Source organism: Ursus maritimus, unplaced genomic scaffold, assembly GCF_017311325.1.
Source record: "Ursus maritimus isolate PB19 unplaced genomic scaffold, ASM1731132v1 scaffold_17, whole genome shotgun sequence".
In the NCBI taxonomy this organism is placed as follows: Eukaryota; Metazoa; Chordata; class Mammalia; order Carnivora; family Ursidae; genus Ursus; species Ursus maritimus.
Genome location: NW_024424119.1, coordinates 26,176,141 through 26,203,357, shown reverse-complemented (window position 1 = coordinate 26,203,357; position 27,217 = coordinate 26,176,141). Strand labels below are relative to the sequence as shown.

General features: G+C 52.5%; 1 protein-coding gene across 2 annotated transcripts in view; it reads left to right on the top strand.

The window, feature by feature from the left end:
• Positions 1-27,217, top strand: part of PAX5 (paired box 5) — a 195,110-nt gene that overhangs the window by 39,112 nt on the left and 128,781 nt on the right. The gene's annotated exons all lie outside the window — the stretch shown is intronic.

Here is a 27,217-nt window from a genome sequence, read left to right as displayed (position 1 = left end):
AGCATACTGTTGTCCCCTCTGCGGGGGGAGCCTGGGAGCAGAGGGGGTGCAGGGCACCCTGCAGTGAGAGGTCAGCGGGTGGGTTCTTGAAGGGCTCTGCACACTCTCCCAGAAGGCCTCCAGCAGTGGGGATGGTGGGGGGTTAGGAAGTGAATCATCTCATCTTAGCCCTTGGGCCCGGAAGGAAGGAGCACTGTGGCCTCCCGGGGATTACAAAGATGACAATCTTCCCAGTTGGATTTCCTCAGCCCCTGAGTGCGCCTGCTGCCTGGGTCTCTGGAGCGGGCGTCTCCGTCCCGGACACGGGCCCACCTTCACCTGGCTCTCCTGGACGGGCTGCCAGTGCGGCTGACGTTAATGGGTTTGAGAGGAGAAACGAACCCTTGGGAATCTGTAAGACCTTCGTCAGGAAAGGAAAAAAAAAGCCGCCTGTGGTCTAGGGCCTGAGAGCCGCGTGACAGAAATCTTGATTCAATTATTCTGTTCTCAGCACAATTCCCTTTCTCGGCTCCCTGTAAGGGATGGATGTTCTCGTGAGCACATGCCTAAGTACTTAAGATCTGTAACTAGAAAATTGAGTCGGCCCAGCGGTGGGCTGGCCTGTGGTCTGCGTGTTCCGGGCAGAGCAGAAGCTGGGCCTGGGGCCTCCGCTTGGAGCTGAGGGGGCGCGTGGGGATGGTTCACGGCTTCGGAACCTGCCTCACCTCTTTCCCCTGTTCTTGACACTCGGAGCAGACGTCAGAAGTCTTTAACTCAGCGGGTGCTGTGCTGTGTTGCTGCAGGAGGCAGTGGGCCTACCATCTTTGTTGGTTTATGGGGTTGATGCTGTCATCTTTTCTCCCATTGTCACCTGGACTCGCAGCAGATGCGCCCAAGCTGGGGCCCAGCTGTGTTTGATCACGGTGGAGGCGTGGGTTGCGTGACGCTCCCTCACAGGCTGAGGGATCCCGGCAGAGATTTTCGGAGAAATTAAAAAAAAAAATCTGGTTTGACGTTTACCACCAGACAGGTCCTGATTTTGCGGGGGGGTTGCTTACTGTGTTTGTGGAGCACTGTACTGGCGTTCAGTCTCTGATCAGCGGCCACTGTTTAGCTTCTCAGGCTGCTTTACAAGCTCTCGAGGGGCGCCTGGGTGGCTCAGTCGGTAGAGCCTGCAACTCTTGATCTTATGGTTGTGAGTTCAAGCCCCACGTTGGATGTGGAGCCTACTTAAAATAGATAAATTTTAAAAAATCAGTAAAATGTATTGAGTGGTCAGCATGCAGGTGTGTTGTTGGTCTAGACTGCTCTGTGCCATCAGATCATTCCTTGAGGTTGGTGGCCCATTTGGGGTGTTGACCTTTAAGAAGGACAGCGACAGATGGAGATGTGTCCCCGGGGGTGTAACCTGGATGGACAGGGATCTGGATATCATTGCACCTGGAGAACATCTTGAGGCTCTAGGGTTGTTTTGATACAATGAAGAGAAGAATGAGCAGGACTGGATTATTGCCTTCAAATATTTGGGGGGCTGGCATGGAAGGCGAGAGGAATGGGACTTTGCTGCATGGCCTTCAAGGCCGGCGTGCAGCAGATGCCCAAGAGATTTCAGCTCAGTGTAAGAATGAACATGTAAATGTGAGAGTGGTCTGTCGCAAACGGGGACTACCTTGAAAGGTAGTGAGTACCCCGTCACTAGAGGCATGGAAGTGGAGCTTAGGTGACAATGTGCTGGGGCTGCTGCACAAGAGAATCGAGGATTAGATGCAGGATTGAATAATCTTTGAGATCAAGTCCTGATCCTCAGAAAGACCTGGGAAGTGATCTAGTCTGTGGTCTGGGGGCTCAGGGAAATGATTTGATGATGGTCCTGGAAGCTGACAGGACTAGGCAGAGCGGGAGGCACAGTTGGCAACCAGAGCCTCCCCTTCTCCCCCGCCTTGCATCACCAGGAGTGTATTGAGTGGAGAGGTGGGCAGAAGCGCCCTTGCTCCCACCAGCACACCGCCTGGGAGGAGTACTCCCGGGTGCTCCCTGCTGCCCTTTCCTGACCTCCCTCTGTATCTCCCTGGATCCTTGCATTGGCTTCAGGGGGAGTTAAAGAGGCAGAAATTGCCACCGCCATCTTAGAGGGGGAGGAAACCACGGTCCCAAAGAGTTCTGTGACATTGGCAAAGCCACACAGCCGGTGTGGCCTGGGGAGTCGGGAAGAGCTGGAGAGCCCCTGAAGGCCTCAGCTCCTGGTGTTTTCCCACTATCTGCTACCCGCCGGCCCCTCCAGAGAGATGCTTTGGAGGCAGAGCGGCCTGCGGCTGGGCAGAGCCTGGGAACAGCGTGAGGAAGAGTTTCAGGCAGAAGGGCCTAGATGCAGGTTGGGTGCCCCTTGCCGCAGACCATGCCACTGCTTTCCTCAGAAGCCCTTGGCAGCCTGAGGGAAGGGTCATGAGGGAGAGAGGCAGAGAGGGCCATGGGGAAGAGGCCAAGAGGAATCCTCACTCCCATTTCTCAGATGAGGTGACTGAGGCTCTGTAAGGTGGAGTCACTTGCTCCATTCCACTTTGCAGTCATCTCTGGCTAGGACTTGGGCATTTCCTGGTGCCACTCTTCTGCCCAGGCTGCAGGGCAGGGGGTGGCGGTACTAGACTCTAGTCACAAAGGGCCTGACCTGTAGAGCGCATGGGCAGGCCGGCAAAACCAGCAAGCCCAGAGGCCCTCCAAAGGGCAGCGTGTAAGGTGGTGCTGTGATGGGCAGTGGTTCCAGAGGGGGAGAGCCAGGCAGGGAGGGGCTGATGTTGACCAGAGGGATCCAGAAAGGCTCCCCCTAGGAAGTGGCCCTTTATCAAGGGAAGAATATTTTACATTGCTTCTGTCTTTAAATATAAAATAATTAAAATCACATAGAATTTACAGTGAGTCCCCCAGTTGCCCTAGCCACACTTCAGTGTTCAGTTGCCTCCTGATGTGCCTGGTGGCTACTGTACTGGGTCATGTGGCTTTGGCACATAATAGGTGCTCAGTAAGTGCTCCTTGGTGGAATGGGTCCGTCACATGCCTGTGGAGGGTTCATAATTAGTAAGCAGGGGGAGTGGGTAATCTCCTCAACCAGAGGGTTTCTGTTTGGTATTTTGGGCTTCCACAGAAAGCTCTATTTGAATAAAGAGCTCTGTAGCAAAAACAAACAAGTTAGAACAACTGTTGGACTAGTGGGTTGTCAAGGGCCCTTTCAGTCTAGAAATTCGAGGACTTTCCCCAGAACGTTTGCCTCCAAGATTGGCTTTGGGGATATGGCCACTGTGTCCAAACCTCAGATGAGCTGCGTGTGGCTCAGGTGGCCGAGAAGGCCCTGGGGCCTCTGAGAGCAGAGCTGGGGCTGGCTGAAGGAAGCCACGGGGAGACAGAGTACAGCTCAGTGCGAGGAACAGCTTCCAAACAACAGCCAGGCTGGGCCAAGCATGGGAGCATAGGCTGGTAAGGTAATGAGCATCCTGTCATCAGATGTTGAGCAGGGGCTAGACAAAGGAGAGGCAGGAGAGCCAAAGAAGGCATTCTCATTGGACTCCATGACTTTCGAGGCCGATTCCCATCCGGGTAGCACATGCTTCTCTGACTGTCTGTCTGAAAGCGGTTCTACTACTTGTTTTCCTGTCCTGCCACCCGACTTAGAGGCGGCCGTCCCCACGGACTTGACTGGGCAGAGGCCGCTCCACACGTGTGTCTCTCCCTGGCCTGTTCCCTGGCACAGGCACAGCGCCCAGAGACGCTCAGGAGGCTTGCGGATGGTCCTGAGGGTCAGGCTGCCCAGACGTGGGACGCAGCCTCTTCTCTACTTGGGCCAGCCCGAGAGTTCTCACGGAGAAGTCTCTGGCATAGGCCTCGGGAATCCCACTGGGCTAGGGGGACAGAGCCCGAAGCGGGCCTTCCCTCCCCAGAAGGCCCGGAGGAGGTAGTGGCAGGGCCAGACTCGGTGGAGCAGCCGGAGCTGTGAATAGCGGCCATGGGTGAAAGGGCAGCCCCAGGCCCTCTGTTTCTTCCTGGGCCTTTGATCTCTGGTGGGGCCTGTCCACCACCTCTGGGGCCCCCATTCCAGTCCCCTTGACTTCCCCTCCTCTCATCGCCCCAGAGTTTGAAAGGCCCCGAACACACCAAGCTCAGCCGAGTGAGAAGCCCTTTCACTAGCTCAGAAGCTGCCCAGTCGAGCACCAGGGTGGACTGGGGGAGCCTGAGCTGCTTTTGGGGCAGTAGAGGCTGCATCGCAGGTGGACTTCCTGGCCTCTGGACCCTGGACTGCTCTCTGCCTGAAGAGGGCACAGGAAAGGCGTCTAAAACCCCCAGGTGGCCTGTCCTTTCTAGGAGATGGCAAGTCCAGCAAGACCCTCAAGGAGAGGTTTGGGGGCATTTAGCAGGGGCTCCTGAAATGACTGGACCTACCCCTCTTTCTGGAGGTGCCTGTCTCTTCTCTGTCTTTGTGTCCCTCCCCGTGTCTTTCATTTGGGGGTGCATCTGCCTCTGTTTATGTTGATAGACTTTTTCTGGGTCTGCTTCTGTCTCCTGGTCTAGTGCGCACTCTCTCTCTCTTTCTCCCCCCTCCGCACACACTCTCTGTCACACACTGTCTCTCTCTCACACATACACACACGCACGTCCTCTCTCTCACACATGTACTCTCACAACACTCGCTTTGTCACACAATCTCACACACATATACTGTCTCACACAAACCCTCTCTCTCTCTCACATACACACACACACACACATACACTTTCTCTTTGTCTTACACTCTCATCTCATATACACTCCCCCACACCACACACATTCTCTTTCACAACACTCTCATACACTCTCACACACATACACGTAACCTTTTACACACACACACACACACACACACACACACACACACACCGCTCTCTGTCTCTCATTCCTCTCTCTTTCTCTCATCCATACTCATTCATTTTCTCTCTTATATTTGCTCTTGGTCTCCCTCTTACCAGCTCTCTGCTCCTCTCTCGCCCAGGTTGGAAGCCCCAGCCCAGCCCTGCTCTGCAGACCTCCATGGGGACCACTGCAGGGAGGGAAGGCCTTTCAGAAGCTCCCAGACCACACAAGGCCCAGGGCCCCCCTGAACGTGGGCAGACCCTGATCTTCTATTAGGACCCTTTTCCTTGCCGGACACTCGGACCCTGTCTACTGCTCCAGGGCTTGGGATGGAAGCTTGGACCAGAAGGTGCAGACTCTCAGACTTCCTAGAAGGGAATGGGATGTGTGGAAAGGTCAGGATTCCCGAGTTATAGGCAGCCCTTGATTCCACAGATCTCCGATCTCTGGAGAGCCCCAAATAAGATGGTGAGGCATTGAGGCAAGGACACAGGCTCACAGGCCAGGGACAGACTGATCTGAGGACTTCCTGTGCTGATATCTTTGGCAAGTTACTTAATCTCTCTGACCCTCTACTCTGTCATCTGGAAGATATAGGTAGCACAAGCCTGGTGGGTTATTGTGAGGATAAAATGAAATCATACCCTTAAAGGGTTTAGCCCCAGGGCCTGGTCATAGAAAAAGCTTAATCAGTGGCCACTGAGGGAGACTGGGGCTGGAGGGTGTGAGGCCAGCCCCACACGGAAGGCAAACAGGCTCCAGCCACAGCTCTCTTTGGCGGCTGAACCCAGTGGATCTGCCCACCGCCGACTTCCTGTTTGTGAGACTACTGTTGTGCCATCAAGACTGAACAACAGTGCCCCCACGTGTCAGCAGCAAAACGAAGGGCCACTTGCTTTCCTTCGCTTCCTTTCCTCAGGACCTTGGTCTTCCAACCCTTGATGGAAGAATAGAAGGATCAAATCTCAGTTTTCCACAAAAAGAGGCCCTAGGTACACAAGAGAGGTTCCAAGATAGAGGGCAGAAGGCAGAGCACCTGGGCCTGGGAGGGCTGGGGGTGGGGTCACCAGCTTGGACCTCAAGCCTCCCCTGTTGGAGTAAAGGGCCTTGGAGAACATCTAGGACAAATCATTCCAGTCATTATTCAGCTGGGAAAACAGGCTTGGAGAACAGAAGGGGTCTGACTGGGTCACAGAGTAAAAATCTGGAAAACCCAGAGGGAGAGAATGGACTCCTCAGAATCTCCTTGGTATCCCGCTGCTATTCGATGTGACAGCTCTGTTTCTTCTTTCCCATCTCTCCCATTCCCCTGGGTCTGGCTACGGCCGCCACTGTGGAAAGCCATCAGCAACCCCATCAGCCTGTGCTAGGAGGCTGGGGGAGATTGGGGAGAGGGGGGCTGACCCCTAGTGATCTCCCAGGGATGACCTCAGCTCTTGACAATGAGCCCTGACCTTCCTGCCTTGCCTCCCATTCCTCGTCTTCATCCCTTCTGTGCTCCCACTCCCTGTGCTTTTCTCTGAGCCTTCCCGTGTCTGGGCCATTATCCACGCAGGGCCCTCCAACAGGAATGCCGTCCTTGAGGCTGGTCTGTTGACCTGGCCTGGTTCCCAGAGCCAGCCCATTCCATGAGGGGATTTTCAGTGTTGGACCAGTAGTCCCTCACAGCTGGCTGAGGCCCTCAGGTTCATCAGGCCCAGGACAGAGCAGTGGAGGCCAGACAGGCTCTGCAGAGAGGGAAACAAGTGACTGCCATTTTGGCTCGATCTTTCTGGGGGCTTCATGAGAGCAGTCCCCATTCCCTAGCCCTCCCCTGGAGATCTCCTCAGGCTGGCCATGCAGGGGGCCCTTCTCTGAGGTCTTTTGTCCGTCTGTCTGTGCAGGGCCCTCAGGACCAAGGTTCTTATGGGAGGGGGATCCCTTAGAACCCAGGTGGCAATGGCCAGCCGGGCAGTCATGCTTTCCTTGTCTTGCCTTGCATTTAAAATAATTTTGAATTAGTTACTGACATTTAAAAATCGGGAGATTTCATATATGGATGTTTGGCTTTTCTTGGGAAAAAACCCCCAAAACCCCAATCTGGCAACACTGGGCGGACTTTCCCCCGTAGCGCCAGTCGTCTGCGGCTGTTGAGTCTGCGGTCTTCAGACTGCTCCCTACTCAACCTGCTGTCAGTTATTCATGTTCCATTTTTCTTCCCCCGAAGGCTTTTGAGTTTCTGGAGTCCTAGGATGGACTCTGAAGAACAAGTATGAATCCAGTCTGGGGCAACGGAAGCCTGTGGAAGGCAGTGCCCTGGCCTGGCCCAATGTTGCTGTGTGTGTGTGTGTGGGGGGGGTGGTCAGGAAAGTGGGCAGTCAGGTGGGTGGGGTAGGGAAGGCAGAAGGGCAGGGTCAAGGAGCCACACCCCTCGTAGCCCAGAACAGTGAAATTGAGGTCATTGAGTTCACACCCACCAATTGGGGTAGTCCAGGCTCGGAGGGCACAGGCTTGGCCTCAGGGCATTCAGGGGGTGCTTAGTGGCAGTGATGATAAGGACCCGGGTTTCCATCTCCCAGCCTGGCTGGCCACTCTCCCCTGTGCTTCTGGCCTTGCAGACATTGGCACTCTGACAAGTGTCAGGCTTCCTTGGTAAAGCAGGGGGCCTGAAGCCAGGTGGCCAATTGGAGGGGCTTCTTGGGCCTTTCCCTAGTGTCTAGGGCCTGTCCCTTGGGTGTAGGGGGGTCAGGTTTCAGTTCCTCCTGGCCCCCAAGACCCTGAGTTTCACTTTGATTCAGTAAGTGAGAGCCTGTGTGAGAGCGGACACCATTGAATACCCCCTCCACCCCTCCCTACCCGTGTTTGCACATTTGCTTTGCCTGGGCCCTCCCCTCCCAACCCCCAGCTGCTTTTCCCATGGGCTGTGTGCTGGTGTTCCAGAGAACCCTGGGAAATGTAAAGGGCGGGGTGGCAGAGTGTGAGGACCTCCATTCAGGGAGTTGGTTCTGAGGTCACTGGAACAAGAGTTGTGGGGTCAGCTGAGGGGACAGCTTAAGGTATATAGAGCCTCAGCCACTGGGGGCAGGCTCCCTGCTGGGAACTCAGGGTGGAATGCACTTGGCTTTCTTCCCTACTCTGTATGTCTGGAGCCCTGTGGGGCAGAGAGTCCCATAGGCCCTTCTCTCTGGCTTTGGAATGCGGTTGAATCCTTGGCCGCAGTCTGCGGTCCGGGTGCTTCACAGGGCTCCAGACTACTAGAGGCTTATGAGACAGGGGTGGGAGCCCGGAAGGAGGGGGAGTAGGACCTCTGGGTTCTTGTCCTGATTCTGTGGCTAACTTACTGGTGACCTTGGAACCCCTTCTTCTCACTGGGCCTTAGTTTCCTCATCTCTAATATGGGATCAAGGAATTCCTAAGGTTTTTTGTGGCACCAAGATTCTGACCCCCTAATCCCATCTCAAGTTCTGTTGCAGTATTTTAGAGCGGTGGTTCTCAAACTTTTCGTCTTGGGACCCCTTTAAACTCTTAAAAATTATCAAGGACCCCCAAAGAGTTTTTTAGTTTGTGTGGGTTAATTCAAACATAAAAGTTAAAATATTTACTTACTAGTTCATTAAAAATGACAGTAATAAACAAGTAACATAAGTCACGCTTGAAATAAGGAAGAATCATATTTTCCAAACCAAACAATTTAGAGTGGCGTTGCTTTACAATTTTGCAAATCTCTTTAGTATCTCGCTTAATAGAAGACAGCTCGATTCTCGTACCTGTTTCTGTATCCGATCTGCCGTGATATCACACATCCTAGCGCCTTTGAAAAACTCCACGGAATGCTTATGAGAGAGTGAGAGTGAATAAGGCCAATAAAACCTTGGTTTTACTGTGAAAATAGTTTTGGCTTCACAGGACCCCCTGAAGAGGTCTTGGGGGACCCCTTAAAGGGGTCCCTGGCCTAGACTTTGAGAATCTCTGCTTCAGGCTACTGCGAGCCCTGAGCTTGCTTACTTATCACTCCTACAGAGCGGGTGAGCAGCTGAATGGTTTTAGTTAAAAGGAATGGTACCGTCAGTTTCCCCTCTACTTAGATCCTGAAGGCAGTGGGAGCCATGGCAGGTCTTTGAGCTGCGGAGGCGGTAACGAGACATGCCGGGCTTTGGAAATCCTTCTCTAGCACATTGGGGTATGTAGTGCTTGCTCCTCTTCTAAGCCTGAGCTCCCCTAGAAAGGCACAGCTACTAAGGTTTCCCTGATTTCCAGCAGAGTATCTGTAGGGTCGGAGGTCTGATCTCCCTCCAGCAGGCTTCCTTCAGGGTAAAAAGCAGCCACCTCGTGCTCCTTAAGAGCCTGGGGAGTGGGCATTTTGGGACCCAACTACATCTCCCCATCCCAGCTCGGCTCTGTGCTGGCTGGCAGATCCCTGAGACCTCACCCTGGGCACAGTTTTGGTGGGGAGAAAACCCCAGAAAATATTGTTGAATAGGAATGAAAACCAATAAAATGAAATAAAGTAGTAGGTTTGGTATTTATCTTGACTCCTGCTGTTTGAGGAAAAGCAGGTCTGAAAGGCAATTGAGACAGAGGAGATTTCTGTTCTGATTCCATACGGGCTTCTGGGTGTTTCTGGAATGCCAGTAGTTAGTCACTGGTGTGTGCGTGTGTGTGTGTGTGTGTGTGTGTGTGTGTGTGTGTGTGTGTGATTTCACTTTGGAATGTCCAGTTTTCGTGTTCAATGGTACAAGTTTATCACTTGTCCTGACTAGGGCTTTCCTTGGACTAATGGACTCACATGGAGGAGAGGGAGAAAAAGAGAATGTCCTAAGGTCATGTGAGAAGAATTGAGAGACGGAAGATTAAAGGTGTCAGAGAAGATGTGTATGAGGAGGAGCTTGCTGGCAGCGAAATGAACTGCGCTGTGTGTGAGAGGAACAGAAAAGCCGGCGGAGGAGAGACTAGGGGGGGAAGATGAAAAGCCACAAGGGGGTCAAACACTTCCCAGAACTAGCCACCAGGTGGCACCATTGACCCAAGACAGCTTAGTTGCTGTTCAGGGTTGGGTACGAGAGGGGTAACAGGGCAGTGCGGACTGGCCATGGGTGAGCTTGGTGTGCTTGTAACTCAGTGGGGGCTGGCAGTGGCCAGGGAAGCTGACCATTTCCCTGAGTCTCACAGCATTTAGTTAGGGCTGGGGGGGGGGCTGGACTATCCTTGTTGGGGATCAGTCTGGTCCTTCCTCACCTCCATGGTGCAAATGTCTTGATACAAAGCTTCCTGGGAATCAGGTCCTTGGTTCTCTTCTAAGCCTTTACTTGTGTGATCTTGGCCAAGTCACTTCTTTCTGAGTCTTGTCAAATGTGGAGATTTGAACAAGGGGTTTAGGGATCTTTTGGGCTCTGACATTCTGTGGTGTGCCTGAGGAAACAGGAGAGCTGGAGTTAGATTCAGGATCATTCCCTGTCAGCTGTGTGACCTTGGGCAGGTCACTTCCCATCGGTGGGGGTCATAGTAACCTCTCCCTCGGACTTTTATATAAAATAGCTGGGTGGAAAAGGCTTTGCAATCTTTTTTGGTCCTGTAGGACGGGGAGGAATTTTCCCTGGAATTTAAGTTGGCCGGAGGCAAACATTTCACAGCTTAGAAAGTTTGTGCCTCTGCCTGTGGCCACAAATAAAGGCCTTATGGCAGGTGTTTGCTCGAGGTCACTGCTTCTTTTCAATCTGCTCATTTCTGTCTGTCCCCACTGCTACTGCCTTTGTCTAAGTACTCTCTCCTCTCATTTGGACTGTTGCTGTAGCTTCCTCATGCGTCCCCACCTCCAGTGTCCCTGACTTCTTCAAAGAGTCCACTTTCCACAGAGCAGCCCCAGATGTGCTTCTGAAATACAGTTCTTTTTTTTTTTTTCAAGATTTTATTTATTTATTTGACAGAGAGACAGCCAGCGAGAGAGGGAACACAAGCAGGGGGAGTGGGAGAGGAAGAAGCAGGCTCCCAGCGGAGGAGCCTGATGCGGGGCTCGATCCCAGAACGCCGGGATCACGACCTGAGTTGAAGGCAGACGCTTAACGACTGAGCCACCCAGGCGCCCCCTGAAATACAGTTCTGATCAGTGACTCTCCTGAAGATCTGCCTGTTCTTGGAAGCCCCAAACCTCTTAACGAGGTTGCAACGCCTTCCTTCTGTGGTTGGGGCTCCTGCCCATCTTGTGAGTCTCATCCATCTCCACCCTCCTTTTTTCATGCTTATTCCAGTCACACCAAACTTCTTTCCATGCCTTGTTCTTTCCTGCTTGCAGCTGAAGAGCTCTGTGCATGGGTTGCAGAGTCAGGCAACGGGGGCTCTGGTGCTGACTCCAGCCATGCCTGCTCATGTGACTTTGGGCTAGTTATCTGATCGCTCTGAGCCTCAGTTTCCCCATATGTAAAATGAGGGCACCAATTGTGCCTGTGGTTGGGCTGTTCTATAGATTGTATGAGGTAATGCATGTAAAGTGCCCAGGATGACCCGTGTGCAGGACACATGTTCAATAAAGGGTGTGTTTTACTGTGACTGCCTGGAAAACTGCCCCCTCTCGCCCACTATTTACGCAGGCGACATTCTAAATCTTCAGGCTCCAGAGTGAATAACACTTCTTCAAGGACAGCTTCCGTGGTGCTCACTCCTGTGAGCTCCCCTGGCCCCACCTGCAGCACTTGGAACCTGCCTATGGATAAAAAGCACATCTGTCAGTTGTCTTCCCCATGAGGCTGTGTCTGCAGTGGTCACCATTGCTGCCCTCGTACCCAGCACGGGGACTGGTTCATGGTAGCAAATATGTACTGAATCGGGGAGGGAGGACTCTGGATATCATAGAAGCCTGGAGCCCATCTGGTCAGTGGGCGCTGGCTGCTGTGTAGAACCCAGAACCCCGTACATCAAACATCCATCCACTCCTGCGCGACCCCAAAGCCTCTGTCCTCCAGCCTCTGCTGCCTGGTCCCTGAGAAAGGATCTCATGGTAACCATTCTGGATGGGCAGGGAGCTCTCTCATGGTCTAAATACACAGATACACGTATGTGCACGCACACGTGCATACACACACGCACACGCATGCACAGATATGCATGCTCGTGACTTCCGCCCTCGTTCTGCTCGCCTTCCCTGAGCACGTGTTCCAGTGAGGCTAGCTCCTAGCCCCAGATCACACCTGCAGTACGGCACCACTGTAACGGCTGGTACTTACTGTTTACCGTATATATTTGAAATTATTAATGCATTTAATCCTCACCACCACGGTACCAGGTAGGTACGCTTATCATCCCTGTTCTATAGACTCAGAGAGATCCAGGAAGTTGCCCAAGGCCGCACAGCTCCAACACTCCAGAGTGGCAGTGTTGGGACTGGCACCTGCGTGGGTGGTTGGCTCCAGAGGAGGCTTACCTGCCATCCTGATCTTCCCCCCACACAGTGTCACAACAGCATGGCATCAGTGGGAATTCCGCTAGCTCTCAAGTCCACCTTTCCCCCTCCCCCATTTCTGCCATCCCTCTCGTCCTGCCAGACTCAGCCAAGGGGGGCCTTGGCTCAGAACCTGCTTCATTACGCAGGTGCCCCATGTCTGAGTTTCCCCACAACACGTTTGCCATGCACGCTTTGCTGTCACACCTTCACGTCGGTCAGTTTCAAGTGCAATAACTGGCTGGTCACATGTGGGCTTTAAACCTCGGCAGGGTAGTGCAGTGGGTGGGCTGGTGTCTGGACCCGGCCCTTCCATTTGCTAGCTGTGTGGGCTCTGACAAGGGCCTGCTTTGAGTTTCAGTTTCCTCACCTGTCCAAAGGGGATAATAATTCCTGCTTTTCCTGGCAATTAAAAAATGTTACTTGTGATATTTTGATAGGCACTGACACATGGCAAGCTTAAAAAATAGCTATTATTATTTCTGTCATCAAAGAGTTTTTACACTGAATTCAGATTCCTTGATGACTTTGTTGGTCACTTTCTGGAGTCCCAGCTCTTTTGTTTTCTCCTTTCTTTTATTTTTATTTTTTTAAGAAAAGATTTTATTTGAGAAAGAGAGCGAGTGAGGGGGGAGGAGCAGAGAGAGAGGGATAAGCAGACTGTGCTGAGCGTGGAGCCTGACACGGGGCTCGATTTCATGACCCCGAGATCAAGACCTGAACTGAAACCTGGAATCAGATGCTTAACCGTCTGAGCCACCAGGAGCCCTCTTTCTTTCTTTTTTCCTCTCTTTCTTTCTTTCTTTCTTTCTTTCTTTCTTTCTTTCTTTTTAAATGATTTTATTTATATTGCCAGGACTAATGATAGGATTGTTCAGGCAAGAGGTCAGAAGAAAAAGAAAGACATACCCACCAGAATTTATACTGGCAGAACTTTCGCTCTGTATTTCAAGAAGCTAATAATCCAAATGGTGGATGAGGACAGCTTGCAGAGGCGGGATGAGCCTGACATGGGGTGGAGAGGCCTGGGTTCCTGACCCCAGTTCAGCCACTATCTTGTTGTGTGACCTCGGTCAGGTCCCTCCCCTCTGGGTCCTCAGTTTGGATGTGGTGAGCCCAGACAACCCTTCCAGCTCCTGATCCTTCCTTTTCCCTCCTCCCTCCTCCCTGCCGCCCCCTCCCTCCTCCTCCATCTTCTCTCTCTTGGTTTCCTTTCTGTCTGAGACACAAACGCCATCCAGCACTCTTGAATGGGTCTTTTGTTCTGCTAACATCTCTTTTCTGAAAAGGACCTTCGGTCAGGTTTGTATCTTTTAAATGCTGGCACATTTTATCAGTTAAGAACCTGCATATCTCTCTCCCAAGTCGTAGCCTTAAGGAGCAGACAAGCTGCAAAGGGGAGGCTTGTGGGAGACAACTGAGGAAAAATAAATAACAAAATCTCTTCGGGGGCCTAATATATGGTCCCTGCAGAAAATGCCTTCTTTCCCAGGAGCCCCCTTTCCTGCTCTTGCCATGACCTTAAGCATTTTCCAGCTCCACTCCAGTTATGACTTGTATCCCCCTCTTAGCTCCCCACAGAATGGAGAGGGAGGGGGCAGAAGCGGAGCTGTGCTTGAGTGGTCCTGTCTCAAGGCCTGCTTGAGGTAGGCTTTGGAGCACTGGGCTTGGAGTGACAGGGCCCTAGGTGTGAGTGCTACTGATCTGGGGCAAGCCATTCTGGGCCTCAGTCTTCTTCTCGGCCAAAGAGAACAGATTGCCTTCCTCGGAGTCTTGTGCAGACTCCGTGAGAAGCAATGGGTGGGAAAGTGCTTTGTAAACGTAGAGCTCCATGTAGGTGTGAGAGGGTTCTTAGAGTTCATGTCATGAGCCTGTTCTATGACCTTGAACAATTCCTTTAACTTCTCCAAAGGTCAGCTTTGCCATCAGTGAAACGGGAGCTACCTAGGTCATGCAGTTACTGGGAGGATTCCATAATGGGTATAAAGCACCTGGCCCAGTTCTTGGTGGGGGCAGGCGCCCAGGTCAAGGTCAGCGCCCAGTCCCTTTCCCTTTCTCATTTCTTCACAGCCCTACCCCTGTGAGCCCAGGGCACAGTCATTAAGCGACAGGCTTCTGAAATCTGGCTGCCCAGGCTGAAGGCCAGCTGGCCGCTCCTTGGCTGGGAGATCTCTGGCAACTTCCCTAACTTGGGTCTCCATTCTCTTGCCTGAAAAAGAAGGGTAATAGTAATATTTGCTTTAGACGTTTGTTGAGATTAGACTCTGCTCATAACCCCTCCGCGGGAGTCGGCGCCTGGTGAATCTTAGCGATTTCGCCAGACCTTGCTCCCTCCGCACGGCCAACCCGGCCCCAGGCTGGGCTGCTCTCCTTGCAGCCCCCAGGCCGGTGGTGGAGAGCCAGGCCTGAGCGGAGCGGGAAGGGGTTTCCTCAAGATCGCACCAGGATTCAGATGCCAGGATCTTTGAGGAATTTCCAGGGATGCCGCCGTGCCGCCCGGCGACCAGAGACCAGAGCCCCCTCCTCGCCCGGTCCCCCTCGGCCCGACCGGAGCGCAAACCCCTTCCAGGACGGCGTCTGCATTTTCCGCCGCGACGTGGAAGGAGAAATAAATTCAAACGCGAATTCAGACCGCGGCGCAAAAAGAAGGGAGCGCGCGGCGCCTTCGGGAAGGAGGCGGCCCGCCCCCCGGCTCCGCCAAGCATTTGCAATTTAATTGACATTTGGCGGCAGGAAGCCAATCAGTATAAGTCAATTGACGTTCGGCGATAAAACTACCCGGCGGCCGGGCGCTCCCCCCGCCGGCGGCCTCGGCTGGGCCGCGGGGCACAGCGTGGCGGCCCCGGCAGGTAACGGCGCTGGCGCGTGTCTCGGCCCGCGAGGGGGCGGCGAGCGGCCCGCTGATTGCCGCGCGGCCCACGGCGGCCGGGAGAGGCCCCTAATGAATGACTTTATTTGCCGGGGCCCTGCTGAGAACAATTGAGTTTGTTATGGTAACAACGGATGCCAGCTTTCTGGGCCCCGGGGAGCGCGGGCGCGGCGGCAGCCGGGAGCTGGGCAGCGGAGCAGATGATGCGCGCCGGCGGCGGGGACCGGCCCAGCGCCTGTCAGGAATCGGGGGATGCTGGGCACCCCCCCCCCCAAGCCTGCGGAGGAGAGGCCGCGCTGCCGGGCCGCCTGGGACCGAGGTGGATGACGCACACCGCTCTCCCCTTGCACCATGGTGCAGAATTGGGATGGCAAGATGCTTCTTCCATGTTGTACTGGCCGGTCCTTCTGCTGTCCCTGTGGTCTCTTCTACCCTGGGCCCCTGGGGCCTAGGGGGCTCTGGTCTGGCCGGGTGATGCTTTGACATCCATTTTTTGTCTCTTGCACGAGTGGAAAAGTAGATAAAGGCGGAAAGGCGTCCCTGCTTCGAGTGCCATGGCTTGACAAATTCAGGGCTGGATTTCAGCCCACCGTATGTACCCGCATTGTCTCTATACCCTCTGCCCTGGAAAGGAGGCCTTCCCTGCATCTCTATCCCCAGTCTGGCATCCCCATGCTTTGTGGCAGGGCACTTCCCACAGGAAGCCCTCCTTGCTCCCACAGAGAAGGCTGTCAGCTGCATGGCTGCCTCTGAGCCTCTGCAGCCTTCTGTTGCCTCTCCCATCAGACCACGAATTCCAAGGACAGGGGCCACCGTCCATTCAGCCTCAGCGCCCAGTTTGGAGCCTGCCACGAAGGACAGATGTGAACGGAGTAGATAAGAGACAGGACTTCTTTCTTCCTTGCAATCTTTCTTTTCCTCTGGTTAGAGACATCAGAGTGCCTTCGCTTTTTCTTCTTTTCCAGTTCTGTTTTCAGTCTTGCTATCATTCATTCACTCAACAAATAGTCACTGAGAGCCAGCCGTGTGGTAGGTACTCTGGTACGAACGGGCCACTGCCCTCGGGCAGCTTACTGGTCAGTGAGAGGGGATAATGCACTGCCGAGGATAAATGGCAGGCACCTACCATGTGCTGCTTAATGGCCCAAATTCCGAGGTGACAAAAGCTTAATAAAGGCTTGCGGCGGGCTTTTCCCTCCGTCATTGCATTCAGTGATCCCTAGTGCCACCCTGTGACAATCACCCTCATTCACGGACGGACCCACTGGTGCTTAGAGTGTGTAAGAAGCAGCGTGCTGCTGTGGAAGGAGTCTAGCTTGGGAATCTAACACTAGTTTGCCGTGTGAGCTCTATTTTCTTCCCCTCTGTGCCCCAGTGTTCCCAGCTGTCAAATGGGGGAGCTGCAACTGAGGATCTCTGAGGATCGGTTGAGGATGAGTGGTCTACAGGGCAGATGGAGCCAGGACATAGGTCTCTGTTCCCAGCCCATCGACCCCTGGTCTGGCCGCGTGACCAGTGGAAGAGAGAATACCCTTTTTTTCTCAGCCTTATGAGGCTGGCCGTGAGACAGAGGCACTCATAATGTGGCGGGCACTGTGCTCGCAGCAGCCGTAAGAAGTGCAGGTGTTGGGGCGCCTGGCTGGCTCAGTCAGTGGAGCGTGCCACTCTTGATCTTGGGGTTGTGAGGTCAAAACCCACGCTGGGTGTAGAGATTGCTTAAAAATAAAATCTTTTAAAAAAGGAAGTGCAGGTGCTATTCTGTTTCCTTTTTGCAGATGGAAAAGATGAGAGATTAAATCACCAGTCCAGGGTCACACAGCTAGTACGTTGCAGGGCTGGGATTCAGACCCACACGGTCTTGTTTAGAGCCTGTGCACTTAGCGGCTCTACTTGTGGCAGAAGTAGCACCTCCTCCCACCCCTCCCCTACTCTTACACCTCGCTGCAGGCTTTGTCCCACCTCTCCAGCTCTCTGAACTCCAAGCCCATTCCGCAAGTTCGCAGGTTCGCAGGATAGCAGGAGCACTGATTTCTCAAGGTGTCTTTCCTTCCCCTGGCCTTTTGCTCTTTCCCTTGTTACAGACCCCGACAGGAAGGAGAGGCTGCTGCAGAACCTGAGTCCCTTCCTGGCTCTGTCCTAGCTGGATTGCTGTATTTGGGAAATGGATTTCTAGAAAGGATAGGGGGAATCCAGGTGTTGTGTTTTAGGAACAACCTCTCACTGTTCATGTCGAGGAACTACATTTATTTTATTTTGTTATCATTTTTTAGAAGATTTTATTTATTTATTTGAGAGAGAGAGAGAGAGAGAAAACGAGTGGGGGGAGGGACTAAGGAGATGGAGAAGCAGACTCCCTGCCGAGCAGGGAGCCCAATGCAGGGCTCCATCCCAGGACCCTGAGATCATGACCTGAGCGGAAGGCAGACGCTTACCCGACTGACCCACCCAGGCACTCTGGAAGTACGTTTATGTTAGAGTTAATTTGGGCACCTGTCTTCCTGTCTCTCAAAAGGGGTCTGGAGAACTCTTTTTCTCTCTGGATATATCCCTTTTTCAGGAAGACAGATTAGGGAAGAAGAGTCCCTAACATGGGACAGTCCTAACAGGTAGAACCAGAGGGGCCTCCGAAAGCATATATAGTGATTACCTGTCAACTCAGCATCCCCTCTTTATTTATTTATTTATTTATTTTTTTAAGATTTTATTTATTTATGTGACAGAGAGACAGCCAGCGAGAAAGGGAACACAGCAGGGGAGTGGGAGAGGAAGAAGCAGGCTCCCAGCGGAGGAGCCCGATGTGGGACTCGATCCCGAAATGTCGGGATCACGCCCTGAGCCGAAGGCAGATGCTTAAGAGACTGCGCTACCCAGGCGCCCCAGCATCCCCTCTTTAAAACAGATATTTTTTGCAGTACTTCCTTTGCTGTCTAAAAATGAAATTTAGGAACAATATAACCTACCCAACACATATAATTTAAAAAATCAATTCAATGCCCCAACTGTGACAAAAGAGGGAAAGGACAATAAAATCATAACAAAATGATGTATTTCATCATGGAAACGCTCAGGCACGACTACCCAGGAAGACGTAATAAAGGAGTCGGTCGCTCGCACTTGTGCACGGCACCAGCATCCATGCAGCAGCTACAAACGCGGAGAGCTGTGCTTTTTGGCGATACCAATTCTTCTGGTGGTGTTGCCATCAGTAAACTGATTTTCTGAAATTGTGAACATGTCTTGATAAAATTCCAACCAAAACAAAGCATAATCTTTCCTCCATTCATGTGATGGTTGCATTCCTGGAGAAGTCCGTGTAAATTAAAACGCCAAATGTGTGTCTGTAAGTAAACCAGTTAGGTTCACGGCTCTGATATTTATAAAGAGAGTTTTCACCAACCTGAATATATGATGGGTCATTCCAAAGACATGTGGGCACCGGGCAGCTCTTCACTGTGCTGGACTGGGCTGAGTGCCGCCCCCCCCCCCCCCCCGCCGGCTCTGCCCATGAAATGCCATCATTTCTCCCCAGTAACAGAAACTCACAGATTCCCCACATTTCCTCTGATCCGATCATCTTTGTTGAAATCCACTGAAACAAGCAGTTTCTCTCTGGGGTCCCTTCCCTTGGGAAGTTCTGTGACTCTGTTAAAAGGCAAAATCTGCATATGTTGTGCACCTACTGTGTCCAAGACCTGGCACCAGGGAGATAGAAACATGACTTGCTTCCTGTCTGGGCTGGGCTCTACTCCATGGATGCCAAGCTCCCAGGAGGCCTCACTCCTCAGGCTCAGCCCCCTACCTCTGATTTCTGTTTGGGATACCCTCTGTCTCCTTCCTCATTACCTCCAAGCCCAAATCCTGGCTCAAATGGCACCTCCGCCCTCCAGGAGGCCTTCCCTGACTGCCCCCATCAATACCCAATGAGTTCTCTCTATCTCTGGGCCCCCATTGCCTGCTGTGTGGGGTCCTCTATGGTCCTTGCTCGTGCTTGAATCAGCGCTCCATCTCCAGGCTTTGTCTCCCTGCCGGAGGATGGGTTCCCTTGAGAGCTAAGACTGGGGTCCCTTACGGGGCTATGCTTGCTGTCGGAGCACTGGCAAGAGATGGTTGAATGCTTGAACCAAGAGATGCAGCTTAGCCAGGTACCCCTCTCCATGTACGTCTTGTCCTTTTAATTAAGCAAATGGCTTCTCTTCTCTCCTCACTCCCTGTCCTCATCGGCTGCCGTGAGATGCGTGCTGTGCAGACAGTCCTATCTCATTTGGGGTCTAACAGCCTGCTTGCTGTGACCCAGTGCTTAGACTCGGCATAGTTTATTTATTTATAACAATTTTATTTATTTATTTGAGAGAGAGAGATCGCACACAAGGAGGGGAGGGCAGAGGGAGAGGGAGAAGCAGGCTCCCCACTGAGCAGGGAGAAAAGAGGGGCTTTGTCCCAAGACCCTGAGATCATGACCTGAGCCGAAAGCAGACGCTTAACAACTGAGCCGCCCAGGCGCCCTGACACGGCACAGTTAATGGAGCCCATTGCACAGATGAGATGAGCTGTGTAAGGTCACACAGCTGGCAAGTGGCGGAGCCCGAGCCGGTGACTGAGGCAGTACTCTCCATGTCATCTAAACACTTCCACAGCTGGGCCTCCCTCCTAGGAAGTCGTTCATTTAGTGGCTCCTGACTCAGTGTTGGGCACTGTGGCCTCCATGGTGGACAAGGCCTGGCGGCCCCCTTTGATTCCCCTTAGGGGGCTCTGTCTCCCAAGCAGGCCAGGAATGGAAGGGAGCGACGGATGCCCTCAGGGAGGGAGCTCCAGCCTTTACCAGCAGGCCGTCCAGGAGTGGCCATCTCCTCTGTACTTGTTCAGTTTTTCACTTTCAGTGAAATGTCCACTTTTATCCATTCATTCTGCAAGTATTTATTTTGTGCCTGTTATGTGCTCTGGGTCCTGGAGACATAGCAGTGAGCAAGATAGACAAAACCCTCTGCCCTCACGAGCGACATTCTAATAAGGGAAGAGAGAATAAGTAAATAAGGAAAATAAACAGAATGTTGCTAAGGGCGCTGGAGGCCCACGAAGCTGGGGAAGGGGACAGAGTGTGAAGCTGGGGAGAGGGGAGGGTACAGGCTGGTGTGTGGATGGTGCTCATAATGATGAGATGACATTTGAGGAGAGACTCTAAGGGAGGGAGGAGGGCGCCAAACAGATATCTGGGGAGGAGCGTTCCACAGAGAGGGAACAGCATATGCAGAGGCCTGAGGCAGGGGTGTGCTTGGCAGAATTGAGGGACAGCAAGAAGGCCCACGTGGCTAGAGCAGAGTAAGTAGAGGACAGTGGGAGGAGGCGAGGCCAGGAAGGCCTGGTTGCAGGGCGGGGGACCCAGATTCATCCATTCAGTGGCTCCTGACTCAGCGTTAGGCACTGTGGCCTCCGAGGCGGACAAGGCCTGGTGGCCTGATTTGGTTGCTGCAGGGCCTTGTAAGCTATGATCCACTGTGGATTTTGCTCAGCGGGAGATGGGGCATCAGTGGGTGGCAGCCTAGACTTTCTAATGGGGAACTTCAGAGGCGTGTTTTGCCCCCTGCCAATAGTGAGTCACTAACTCCAGCAGATTTTCCCTCTTGATCGTCTCCTGAACCTGGCTCTGAACCCATCATCAGCTCTCTCCTGGGCAGGAACCTTCATCTGCCCCCTGGGGCCTCTGTCACATCTCCCACTGATGGGGTCTCTACACTGTGGCCAGATCAGACCACATGAGCCCCTCCACTCCACAACCCTTCTGTGTCTGGCATGAATTGTAAGTGTATGAAAATGATCAGACAAGGGCCCGACTATTTGGGAACCAGACTGGGGAATCTGGGGGGGTGGAGATTGGGGTTACAGGAAGGTGGACTGCCATTTTGTGGGTGAGGGAGGCGGCGTGCTGCAGGAGGGAGGCCCAGAAGCCCTTTCCCCACCTTCAGCAAGCCCTCATCCCAGCCCTCTCTCTGGCCTCAGCAATGGCTCCCCCCAGAGGCGCCTACTTTATTTATTGCGTCTCCCCTGCTCCCCGTGGACAGAGGAAAAGTCCATTAGTGTGTTTGCAGACTCTGCCAGGTCTGAGCAGATGCAGGGCTGATTTGCAAACTGTCATTGCCCTGGCCTCCTCCAGAGACTCGCATGCTGGGCTCAGCCTTGTGGCTTCAAGAACCACCTCCCCCAGGCAGACAGCCGGGCAGAGCCCCTGCGCCCTGATTTCCCAAAGCGCGGTCTCGTGGCTTGAAGTTGGGAAATTTAAATTAAATGCCACGAAGGAACCATAACAGCACATTGGGCCATGTTGACAGTGGAGAATGAAGTTCCCTTGCTTGATAAGAGGTCGTTGGCTTGGCACAAATTAGAGAGGTCTCGAGACAAAGTGCAAAGAGTCCTGAGCTGGGCACCTGGGATCCAGGTTTGAGTTCTGGTTGGGCTGCCGAGTGTCTTGGTGACTTTGGACAACTGTTTGCTGCCCTCTGGGCCTCAATTTCTAAGCTGTGCATGAAGCTGCAGACAATCTTAGAATCCCCCCGAAGCTCTGAAATTCTCTGATTTGAAATGTTTCCTTCATTCAAGAAGCCGAGGACAGTGGTGTGCCCGGCATGGCTTGGCAATTCTGGAATTGCCCGGAGGTTGGCAGAGGCACTCGGGAGCTGAGACCCTAGGGCTCTTAGTCTCACCCGGCCTGATAACTCTGCTGGGTGACTTAGGCAAACCACCTTCCCCTCTCTGAGCCCATTTTCCCGTCTCTAAAATGGGGATGATAATCTCTTGCCCTACCCCTCAGGTCATTGTGAGAGTCAGACAAACTGATGAATGCGGAAGGTCGGCGTGAAGATATGCTTGAGTGGCGGCGGTTGTTACCGTTTTTGGCTGCGCCTTACCCTGTGTGGGCACACGCATTAGCCAGTATGATGTAAGAAGATGCCCCTGCTGTGTACAGAGTCCAACCAGGTCGATTTAGCTGTGTCACGGGAGTGCCTGACGCTGCTTCCACGCAGACTGCAGACCCCTCTGAAGGGTTGTGCTTGCTCAGTTCCATGCCGTCCTGAGTCCACCATCGATGTGTGTGTGTTTGGGGGAGAAACACACCATAGACACAAAAGCCTCTCGAGTTCTTTTCAGCTGAGACAGGAGATGACACACATTGGCGGACAGAGGCTGATCTCTGTGTATCCAAGAGGAGTCGAGCCAGTCCGAGTATATCTAACAGGTCAAGCTCTGAAATGAAGAAGCAATAAGCCAGTGAAATGGTACTATCACCGAAACATGATTGATCAATTGAATTCTATCAGAGACAGTGGACAGTGAGATTAACTCAGGCCTGATAGGTTCAATGAGTTAAAGCATGATGTTCATTTCAGCTTCATTTCACCAGTCTTTGCTTGTGAAATTGGTCAATCAATAGAGGTTGAAGATCATATATATATATATATATATCGGGGACCATCTTATGGGGAATATAATCTCAGTAGTTGGCTCCTGGCTGGGGCTGCCTGCCTCGGGTAATGGAGACAGAACAGGGACTCCATCAGCCCCATCGAAATGGCCTGATATCTTCTCCAAATGAAAAGTATTTTTGGATCTCTGATGATTTATCTTTTTTTCCTCCCTCTCACTTTGATCTATGACAAAACCCATACCCATCTGGGAGAAATATAGTGATTTCTCCTGAAAACATTTGTGCAATGGTCAGATAGATACACTTCAAAATATGAACCTTCTTTTTAGTTATATCGTCCTTGGAAAAAAATAAAGACAGTAATTCAAAAAACCCAAATGGGGGTAATGCAAAGATATCAGTGTAAATATGATTTTTAAACCCTTTTATTTATTTGTTTCTGTGCAGTGGAGGATGGGGGACAGACTGCTGTGTGTGGAAGCCAAAAAAGGGGGGTGCATGCACGAGGAGTCCTTCCAGGTATAATTAAAATGAAGCCTTTAGCATTCTTTGATCTCATTTAAAAGCACAACTCATAGAAACAAATCACCCTTTTGCTCCCAGTAATATTTCATTTGCTTTGGAATATTTTCACTATGGTGGTTAATTTAACATCCCTCCTAATTAGTGTGCATATCTCTCTGTAAGGTGGAGTAATTAGGTACTACTGTACAAGGTAATGGACTTGGACAGTGTGGATTAGAGAGAACAGACTTGTCCCATGGCAATGCACAAGGTATTCCTTCCTGCCTCTTCTTTGAGGTCATCTGGATTCAGTTAAGCACAAAGAAATCCCATCTCTTCATGCCAATGCCATGAGAGCTTCAGTTCTGTATTGACACTATGTGTACCTCGGAGTATACAATAGGCTCTGGATAACGGAGAGCAGCGCGGCACAGCTAGACCGAGAGGAAAGAGCGTTTTGTACTTTGCTCTCTTCCCCCTCCCCCCAATTCTTGAATTATAGCCATTCCCCAAGCACCACATTTTCACGTGCCTCTGGGCCTTTGCGTATGCTGTTCCTTCAGTCGGAATGCACTTCCTCTCCTTGCCCCTTGCTTTGGCTAACTTCTTCCTACTCATTCTTAAGTCTCGGGCTTCACTTTTTCCAGGTGGCTTTTTTGGATCACCCCCGCCCCCAGCCTGGATTAAGTGGAGCGATTTAGCATAGGGTTAGGAGCAGACTCTGGGGTCAGACGGTTTGGATCCCAGCTCTTCAGTCTCTTCGCTGTGTGACCATGGGCAAATTACTGAAGCTCCCTGTGCCTCAGTTTCCTCATCTGTAAAATGGGAGGGGCAATAACAGACCTGACATTATGGGATTGTTATGAGGATTAAGCAGATATGGCGCCTAGAATAGTGCCTGGCACAGAGTAAGTTCTGTATAAGGGTCAGCTACCATCATTTGGCTCCCGGGGTGCCTCCACTTCTCAGGTTCCTTGCACTTATCTTGCCGCGTTGGAATCGTTCACTTCTCTACGTCCTCCACTCAAGGGCAGGGGCTAGAACTTAAACCCCTCTCTGGTTCAGGTGCCACTCACAGGGCCAGCCAGCCAGCAGGAGTTTGGTGCACGTTGCTCAGGAATGAATGAATCCATGAGGCTTGGAGTGGGCATCGGGGCCTCGTGTGTTCCCAGGTTCAGCTCACTTTGGATGTGCCCTGTGGCCCTGGACAAATCCCTCTGCTGTCCCAGAGTGTGGAATCGTCGGCCCCTTGGGGCCTTTTCCCTCACTGACAGCTTATGACTCATTGGGTAACACGCGGCACAATCTGATTCACTCTGGTCGAACCTGAACGTATTTGGCAATCCTACAATTTTGCGTTTTCCTTCTCAGAGAAGAAAGATTGAGTGAGACTAATGGCTGAATAATGGTAGTTCCAATGGAATTTCCTGCACGCTACTTTGATTTTTCTCAGCCCAGTTTAAGCTGGGATTTATACAATCACCCAGAACATTGATTTTGGTTCTGGGCTGACACGCGACATTTCCAGCCCTGCCGCCCTGGTGCCCAGCACACGGCCTGGCTCACAGTACGTGCTCTAGAAATGCTGCTGGCTGCGTCTTGTCTGCGCCCGGAATCCTATCCCCTTCATCTCCACGCCTTGTCTCCTCTGCGAATCTGGGGTCTGGCTTGGATGGCCCCTCCTGCAGGGCCCCTTTCCTGGTGTTAGTCATCTCTAGGTCACCTGAGCATCCGAACACCCCCAGGCAGAGTAGGAGACTGAATGGCATTTTGTCGCTGTTGTTGGGCTCTGAGCAGTTGAACAACTTACTGTGTCTTCCTTTCCGTGTATGTGTCGCTGGGAAGCTTAGAGCTCAGCTGAGTTCTGGTAGTTTATTGTGCACTCATTTAAAATGTTAGGAACTGCCTCAAAGCTTTCCTAGAAGTAGGTAGAACATATGGCCTTAGTCGTTTCACTCTTGCCTCCTCCGGGATCACTGGTGTCCTGGAGGTCACTCCTGAAGTTTTCTCCTGAGTTCTCTGATGATGCCAGAGACTCTCCTGTTGCCGGGTTCCCCCGAGCCACTCAGGCCTGCAACCCCTCAAGCCTTCCTAGGTCGTGCATTCAGTCAACAAACACTGGCTAGCATCTTCTGTGCTTGAGATGAGTCAGACGTGCTCTCTGCCCTCAGACAGCTCGTACTGTTCGCAGGGAAGGAAAGAAAGAACAGTCCTAGAAATGGTGCGTGTTTTTCGAGCACGTGCTTTATGGCCGGCACTATGCCAAACGTTTTATGGGTATTCTCCTTGCATTCTTTCATCAACCCCAGGTCTCGTGATTGTCCTGTTTTATAGATGACAAAACCGAGGATTCAGGAGGTTAAAGAACTTTCTCAAATATCATAGACTCGTAAGAGACAGAGTGGGGGATTTGACCCTGGGCCTGCCAGGGTCAGGGTGCCCAGGCTTCCCTGGCATGTGGCCCCATCCACCACAGGGCCTAGCTTTACTCTAAGACATGGTAAGAGGCATGCAGATATTTGCTGTGGCCTCAAACACATTACTTCTTACCTTTGCCGGGTCCCTCAGCTAGAAAATGGGAGCTGACCTGACAGGATGGGTTGTGAGGAGTAAAATCCAGGCCAGAGTGGTGGCCGGTGCAGCTTGCTGAGGAGACCCAGAAGAAAGGGCTCTTCGTTCAGCCTTTGGACTTAGAGGCGGGCTTCAGAGAGGAGGTGGTTTCTAGGCTGAGCCTTGATGGGCGGGAGTGAAGGCGAGCCGGCAGAGGGATGAGGAATGAGGAGAAAGTAGCCTGCGGGGATGGCGTTGTGGGGTGACCGGGGGGTGACTCTGACTGCAGGGGCGGATCATGGAGGCCCAGAAGCCTGGGGCTTCGTCTTGAGGAAGCCTTGGAAGGGTTTCCGTGGTGAAAGTGATGGTGACAGGAACTAACGTGGGTTGGACACTAACTTTGTGCCAGGCACCGTGCTAAGCATGTTACGGGGATGATCTCCTTAATCCTGACAAAAGCCCCAGGGATTGTCTGGCAGACCATCGTCCCAGTTTATAGATGAGGAAATGGAGGGCATTAGTTTTAGTGGCTGATCCGAAGGGAGAAGGGGAGTGGAGAGAACACTGCAGGTACGAGGCCTAGGCACACATCCCAGCTGAGCGACCTCACTTACTCCACCTCTAGGAGTCTGACATGCCAAGACCCGGCTGGGCCTCATCTTCACTGGGGGAGGCAGGCCTGGGAGCATGGTGGTGTCAGAGAGCCGGGCAGCAGACTGGCTGGCTATCACTACCGTGGAGCCCTGCAGGCCAGATCAGGAGCAGACCTCGGACCTGGGGTAAGGGTGGGGGGCACTGTGGTGCCTGCGTAAAGCAGTAATGGGATCTGGGACTTCTCACAAATTCAAAAAGGTTAAGGGTAAACGTATCCTAGTGAAGAAGAACGAGATTTCTTCCTCTCTGACTTCCTCCCAGAAGACCCCGGCAATGCCCCCACTACCCACCTGTCTGTTCCTAAACCAAGTATTGGCAAAGAGAATGGTATCCCCTGGGTAGGTTTGGGCAATTGTTTAGGATGGGATGGATATTGCAAGGGGGGGTGTGTGCCCTACAAAGACTGTACAGAACAACCAAAATGGGAAAATAAGTTAATGCTCAGGTAATACTATTTAATAGACAAAATCTAGGTGGGTTTTGGAGGAGAAAATGGTTAGAAATGACTGACTCAGCCTCCATGGTGGGTGATAGGGCCCCTGAGGCCCAGAGAAGGCTCACACAGCAAGGAAGGGCAGTGCTGGAGTTAGAGCCCAGGTCTGCTGGCTCTCAACCCTTTCCCACGGGGCCCTCCCACTGCCCTGCCATGCAGGGGAGCACCTGGGAGGACGGAAGAGGTTATCTAAGGGCTGTCTCTGGCTTTGGCTGGGTTCTGTAGAGAAAGGGGACCGGAGAAAGGCTGAAGTCTGACCCAGTGGCTCCAGGCTCCCTTCCTGGGACTCCAGGGCAGGCCTTTGGCTAGGGTTGCGTCCCAAAGGCCATGATACCAGAAGGGATTATGGAGATTCCTGTTTGTTTTTATTTTTTTCCCTCCCAGTGAGCATCTGCAGGCATAAAGTACATGATGATTTTTAAAGAAACAAACCAGAACCCTTCAAGAAAAATGCAAAACCCCTGA